The sequence below is a fragment of the Mytilus californianus genome, unplaced genomic scaffold (genome assembly GCF_021869535.1).
Source record: "Mytilus californianus isolate M0D057914Y unplaced genomic scaffold, xbMytCali1.0.p SCAF_5, whole genome shotgun sequence".
Lineage (NCBI taxonomy): Eukaryota > Metazoa > Mollusca > Bivalvia > Mytilida > Mytilidae > Mytilus > Mytilus californianus.
Genome location: NW_026262701.1, coordinates 7,751,579 through 7,759,668, shown reverse-complemented (window position 1 = coordinate 7,759,668; position 8,090 = coordinate 7,751,579).

The following is an 8,090-nucleotide window of genomic DNA, read 5'->3' as shown; positions in this document are numbered from 1 at the left end:
GATGTAGTGTCTTTGATTGTGTATATGCCTCTTTTAATAGAGGAAAATTATTACCTAAATTCTCTAATCTATACCAGTACAATAACATTCCTTTTATAATATTAAAATATATTGGAAATCTTCCAAGTTCAGATAACACTGCAGCATTTGTCGTTTTCTTGTGTACCCCAAGTATAAATTTACAAAATTTTATATGAAGTTTCTCACAGGGTAAACCTGAATATAATTTTTCAAAAGATATATCTTCTTTCTTACATTTAGAGAAAAGAGAATTAAACATCCCCCATATTTCGCTACCATATAAAAAAATAGGTTTTACAGTGTGGTCAAAAACATGAATACTTGTTTTTACATCAGGATTAAGTGATAAAAGATCTTTCCTTAATTCGAAATGAGCTTTCAGGGATTTTTTGTATAGTTCATTTTGAGCATAACTGAATGAATCAGATGAGCTTAAATATAAACCTAGGTATTTGTATTTTGAAACACATTCCGGATTTATATTCTGAAATGTGAATATCTGTTTTACATGTCTGCCTGCCTTGTTGAAAATCTATGTCTCTGGTCCCAGTTATTACAAAAAAACGAAATGACGATTCTTTTTGTTTCAAATATAAAAAAAAGCGGAATTTGAAATTATATTTCGTTTTAAGCAGTCAGATTGGCCTAAATTTGTCAAAATAAACTCAACAACATTGCTGATGTATTACTGACTTGCATGTTAATAATTTAACCTTCAATTTAACACATTAGCTGAATTAAGATGAGTTACGCATGTACTAGGTGTGTTCGGCTATTGAAAGGAAAAGAATGACAACAAAGAAAGTGAAACAAGGGTGAACCATTTTGTTGACTGATTTGATCCACAAAATAAAAATCAGTCTTATACAACAGGTAAAACGATGATTAACATATTTTTTTAACCTATTACATGAAATCAAACAGACCTAGAAAAATCCAATTGCACGTGCTGGCGACCTATTTATATATTATAATTATGTATACATCGGGTTTTATGACAGTCGGCAGTCAGCTTCGGAGGTCATATCGATGGTTATTTGATCTTGATTGGATGGAGTCTAGCTTAAAATAGACACGAAACGTTGATACATATTGTCGAGTCCATGGATTGTTAATTTTTGGTTATCATTAAGACTTTTTTAATTTGGATATACGTTTAAGTATGTTATAAATCAAATGTGAGAATTTGAGTGTAATGACTGTAATCGGTGAACAAGAATTTGACATTTAATACGGCATATCAATTACAAACAAGAAAGTAAGAAAAAAAACAAACATATACACATTCATATAGACAATATATTCATTAAAAATTATAATATTATTTAATAACAGGTTTATAGAATAGAGAACAATTAAGATACAAAATACAAAATAATGGGCAACAAAGATAAGAGAAAAAATAGACAAAAAAACTCCAAAGAATACAGAATAAGAGGATGCTATAAAAAAGTGAATAATATGTTCCAAAAATAAAGAATAGAGAAAAAATGTCATAACACTTCAACTATACAGAAATGAAGGAAACTTACTATACTTTTTTTTGCTTGTCACTTTCAACACCGACACATTTCAATCTACTCATATGCCCCTGAGCCATCGTTTATTAACCCCTTCGCCCCCAATCCCGCCTGTAGTCGTGATGGCGACCACCATTCTTTGATGGCCTGTATGACCCTCCATACTTTTTTAGAACTGCCCCAGCTCAACTGTCTTTACAGCAGGGACTTCAACCATGCACTTCATAGTCCATAAACTCTTCTCAGATGTGTGATTATGAAAATATGGCAACTTTAATGGCCTTTTTAGAGTTCAAAATCGGAAAAAACGTGAAAAGTAGCCAACATCAGGTGGGGTGGGAGTCTTTTGATGGCCACTACGTTACTGGTATGGGCTGTAAGTATCAACTATTATCATAAATACTTGCATAGATGGTACAGGAACACAAGGAGGTATAATATGGCCAAAAGAAATGTGGTCTGTAAAATCTAGGTCACCGTTTTGTCAGAAATCGGTAAAAACGGACATTTGGGCATACTTGGCTAGCCAATAATAATTCCCCAGCAAGATTCTCAAGTCACATTTACTTCCAGTCAGTATGGATAGACTGCTGTAACTGTAAGGCAATACTTGAATGACAAAGAAACACAGTTTAGTCAATGTTCACCTCTCAAGGTCGTATTAAAATCGAAAAAATGACCATTTTCAGTAGGGGTGGGTTCAAACCCACCAGAAAACAAAAGGCTTTACATTTAATAACTTTAACATGTAAGGCATACAACGTGCACGAGATTTAAGTTATCTTGTTTTGTAACCTCCATTGCCGCAATGCATGGTTACATTGGTTACATTGGTGACATTGGTTATCTTAAATATGGTGTACATTTTGTGCCACATCTTAACTATAAGGGCCCATTTCGATCATATAAATCAATACAATCACAAAGTTCAAACACTATCCAAACATACATCCCTTGCAAACTAACATACATGGTGTCTGTTCATGCCTTGACCAATATTCTTATATTAGTCCCAGCTCATACTTAGGAGAGAATCAGCACAAATCTAAAACTGTATTTCTTTTTCCTGTCTCATCTGTATTTAAAAAAAAGAGAAAGAGGATACAGGATACAGTCCAAATAATGTAAAAGTATTAGCTTTTTAAAAAGTTTGTCTGGTTTTAGCATTTTTTAGATGTGAGAAGTGCGTAACTAGAAGGTAGGGCAAGAGCTGGTATTTAGAACAGCAATCTAATTAAAATATCGATCGATCGTAACTTGCGTATGAGTCAGTTAACGAAATCAGAGATATTTATTTTAATTAGATTGTTAGAACAACTACTAATTTCCTAACTGCAAGTTTTTTAGAATAGCTATTAATTGTCCAATTACATCTTTTTAGAAATGCTACCAGTTTTCTAATTGCAAGCTTTTAAAAAAGCTATAATTGAAAAAAAAAGTCGGCAAATTGACGTCCGACAATAGACTTGGGACTTTCTTTTATTTCTTTCTTACTAATTTATATGTTTACTGAAAACTGCCATGACACTGAATGCCCCAGTAGACTGATTGCTCTTCCTCTGCAGGTGTCAATATAATGTCAATCTCTAAGTTATAGCAGTAAACTTGTTAAAGGGGTAAAATTGAAGAAAAAAAAAGAAAATTAGGGAAGGGACATGTAGCAAGTCTATAGTCTGACACTTAAAATCTAAATCTTCATTCGTCATATCCCAAATAAAGATCTTTTCTAAATTAATGTTTCTCAACACAAGAACATTTTTTTAAGAATTTTAAAATTGGTGAATAATACAGAGGGCACCGAAAAAAAAAACGAGATCACCCCTATTTTAACTTTGTTTAAAAATGCGTTTTAATTGTTCACTATTTGAGTTGTTTCTATCGGTAATAGTCTTGTCTATCCTCCGTGTTTTTAATTAAACGTTCTCATTTGGTGAAGATCAGAAAAGTTTACTTGTCCGATGGATTACGAATTTGACGATGTCTTATGGTTAAATAAGAGACAGAGACACATATATTGTACGCACTATGCTTATATATTAAGGCAAAAATATTTCAAACACATTTTACAATTGCCGATCGCCCACAGGACTAGAGGGACACCGGATTTTATCATGATAATCTATTCTTATTTACATACTAATGTTTATATAGATATATAATAAAATTATATGTATAAACATGAACATTAAACAGAAATATCATGAAAATAAAACATTATATATATAAACAATATTCAAACTGCAAGAATACCGCCGTGTTGAACATTTTTACTCTGTAATAAACGAACCCGCCAGCCAGGAAAAGCCAACTACAACCAAGTTGGCTCAGTTGAAATGGAAACCTGCGTCCAAACCCTAATGCTCGGAAGATCGTCTCAAGAGATGTACATTGGACAGTACTAAAATTGGCTTTTGTTTATAAACAAACAACAACAAAATTGTATAGTGGTAAAACATACCTATATCGTGTGAAAATATAAAAACTTAAACAATAATATCAGTAAACATACCATTAAAGCTTTTATAATAATAATAAATCATATTCAACTGTTTTTTATTTGAAGTATCATAAATATGATTTAAACCACTTGACAAGTTTAAAGGAGTAACACGACGGGTGTCACATGTGAAGCAGTATCTACTAACCCTTTCGGAGCATAGGAGAGCACACCTGTTTTTATCTTCTTTTTTTTTGGGGGGGGGGGGGGGGGGGGCGTGTTGCTCAGTCTTTAGATTTTTATGTGCTATTTGTGGACTTTTTGTCTTTTATTTCGTCGTTTTTCGTTTTGTTTTTTGCCATGATTGACACTGGGTGTTAGCTTTTCTTCGACTTATGAGTTTTGAATTTCCGCCAGTTCTTGGAACTCGATAAGTTGATAGAATAGCAAAAAGGGCACACAATGTATCTATAATTATAAAAGTATATAAATGCACGTTATATTGTTTGTGTGTGTAAATTACATTCCATAAACTGCTTGTTACAGGAATTAGATAATGACAATGCACTTGGAAACCCAACATATAACCGACGACACTTACGAAAGAGGAAATCCGGAATAATCATAGGTCTGTTCCGTGTTCCTATGGAATTTCTACTAAAATGTCTTATGAAGAATGGATCTTCCTTCACTGTATTGGATACCTAAATTACATTAGTGTATATTAATAGGTTTTCCAAGTGCTCCACGAAACCTCTTTCTAATTTATAAACCTCAAGGTTACCAACAAACAAAGGTCATCAAAGCAGGACTTCAGAGTTATTGTGAAACTACCTACTCTAGGGGCGGTGTAAATCAGCTGTGGATACTAAATAAATTAAACAAAAATCTGTAAGAGTATAGTCTCTTTGCTCTTCAATAGTATAAAAAACAATTGACTTTTCTACCCTCTATACAATATTAAAGTGATAATTACACAAATTTGAATTAATATTAAGACATGTCGGTGTTGTGTTATTTTTTTTTTTGTGTTAGTTGTTGTTTTTTTTTATGCCACGTACCGATCCATCGAGTTAAGCCTTTTGCACCTGATTTTTACAGTGTGTTCTGATGCTGTGCTGTTAAACCACTGTACCAGGTGAGGAGAGGGTTGAGCGCTCAAAACATGTTTGACCCCGCCACATTCTTGCTCTGTCTGTCCAAAGTCAGGGGCCTGTAATTTAGTGAAAGTCGTTGGTTCATGTCTGTCCTATCTATGTTTGGTAAATTGTTTTGTTACAAACAAGGCCGTTAGATTTCTCGTTTTAATTGTTTCATATTTTTCATGTCGGGGCCTTTTAAAGCTTTCTATACGGTATAGCAATCTAATTAAGATATCGATCTATTGTAACTTAATTGCGTCGAAATCAGAGATCTATATTTTAATTAGATTGTACGGTATAGGTTTTTCTCATTGTTGAAGGTCGTACGGTGATCTATAATTGCAAATATGTACGTCATTTTAACTAGATATTTAACCCATTGGCAGTCATACCACATCTCCTTAACATTCAAAATTACTAGGAAGACATCATCATGTATAAGATCTGCAAATATATCAACACCACCAAAATTGCCAGTCTACTCCTTATCGGAGTAATTTCCCTTAATTGTGATCTTACCGTTTTTCGCAAAATTAACCTATAAAAGATAAATGGGGAACGTGTCCATGGGACACAGATGATGCCCCCGCTTGCATATAATGCTATAAAGGAATATAATTCAAGAACTGTTAAAGTGACGCTACCCAAATTTGTACTTGATCCGAGTTTAGTAGTAATAAGTATTGTGTATAAGTTTCATAACATTTGGTTGAGGCAAACTTAAGTAAGAGAACGGAAACGAAAAATTCAGCAATTTTTTCCATTTGTAAAGGGGCATAAATCTAGAACGGTTAAAGTGACACCACCAAAATTCAATCTTGATCTGTATTTTGTGGTAATAAGCATTGTGTATACGTTTCATAACATTTTGTTGAGGCAAACTAAAGTAAGAGAACGAAAACGAAAACATCAGCAATTTTTCCATTTGTAGAGGGGCATCACTTTAGGATAGCAAAAGTGACGCCACCAAAATTCGAACTTGGTCTGTTTTTTTGTGGTTATAAGCATTGTGTATAAGTTTCATAATATTTGGTTGAGGCAAACTAAAATTAAAGAACGGAAACGAAAAATTCAGCAATTTTTTTCCATTTATAAAGGGACATAACTCTAGAACGGTAAAAGTGACGCCACCAAAATTCAAACTTGACCTGTGTTTTGTGGTAATAAGCATTGTGTATATAAGTTTCATAACATTTGGTTGAGTCAAACTAAAGTTAGAGAACGGAAACCAATTTTGGGACGGACGGACAAGGGTAAAACATAATGCCCCCTCCGCTATGGCGGGGGCATACTAAAACAAACTGTTAACATCAAACCTGATGAGCAAGATAATATTTGCAAAATTTACAATTCTGCCACATCAGGTAGTCAATTAATCGTTTCAGTTAAATAGGGGTTTTTTTTTGGGGGGGGGGGGATCGCTCATCATGATGCAATTTGCTGTTTATAGTTTTGTATGTATATCGGTTATAGTTTTCACGATAATAAGCAAAACAGTAATCAAGTAAAAATAATAACTTTGAGGGCAATAATTCCGATAAGCAGATACATTGATGGTTTCTGTCATTTTTTTCTTAGTTCTTGTATTTGTATTACTCTATCATTTTTGCTGTTCATCCTTATTTCCGTCTTTAATCATTTTTAAGATAATAGGTAAAACGCTAAAATTAGTAATAAATAGTTATTTAAGGGACATAACTCCTATAAGCAATCAATTTATGGCCGGTTCATTAAACTAAAATTTTGATAGTTTCAGTCATTTTGTATTTTACATGCTTGTTTTGGTGTTAATTCTTGTGTATTTAGATTTTTTCTATATTTTACCGTTTTCTAGATAAAAAGGTCAAACACAACTTGAAAATTGTCAAAAATCTTTCTTTAAGGGAAAATTACTCCGACAAGGATCTAAAAGGAGTCCTCTGATAATTTTAGTGGAAATGAAAAGTAAGGAGATCTTGACGCTTCGAGCCTATTTTGTCCGTCAGATTTTCTCTATCTATATCATGGTCTTCAAGATATGAGACAGTCACTTGCAGTTTACCCTGGCTTGTGTTTGTTTGGCCGTGAGGGAAATAAACCAAACACATTATACTATAGTACTAGTACCCTAATGATCAGTCAAATGTTTTATTTTGGCCCAAAGGTTTCAGATGAGAGTCTTTTTTTTATTAACGCCAAGTGACCAGGTTTGTGGCAGAAGAAATGCAACGTGCACGTTAATTTAGTATATTTTATCATAGATATCGTCATAGATTCCAACACCTGCGTTGATCCAACTATAATGTACAATGACAAACAAAATGTTACCCATTATTTTAAAACGAATTCAAATATCCAGATCTTCTAATTGTGCATATCTACTGTTATGTTTTCCTGAGTGAATATATACGTAAAAGAGTTTCACAAATGGAAATTCCTCTATCATTTCATACAAATCCACATTTTAAAAAAATATTGTCAAAAACTAATTTTAGGTCCGATTTTGATGATTTTTTTTAATGTTAAACTCGTAAATGTGTACAGGTTTTTTTTATTATAATGAAATATTTCTATGAAATGTCATTACTGAGAAATCATTATTTGTATACACATATTGAAATTAAGTGTATTTTTTTCCTATAAATAGCCATATGATTTTTTCATGCAGAAATTCATATTATTTTGTCTTTAAACAGTGACTTCCCGAAAAATATGAATCATAAATATATTTAAATTTTCAAATACTAGTATTTGGAAACGTATTGTGTTACCAACTGCACTTTAATCGTGTGAGCTTCGGGGACAGTTAACATTTGCTTAAACTGGAATGTTAGAGCAAACACAACGATACTAACTTTGTACGATTAATAATATCAATTGCAAGAAACTGCAGACATTTCTGTATTCAACGAAAAAAAAAAATTATTCAAGTCGGACAAGAAATATCTCTAGTTTTTTTTATATCAAATATTATGATAGGGGAATTTCCAA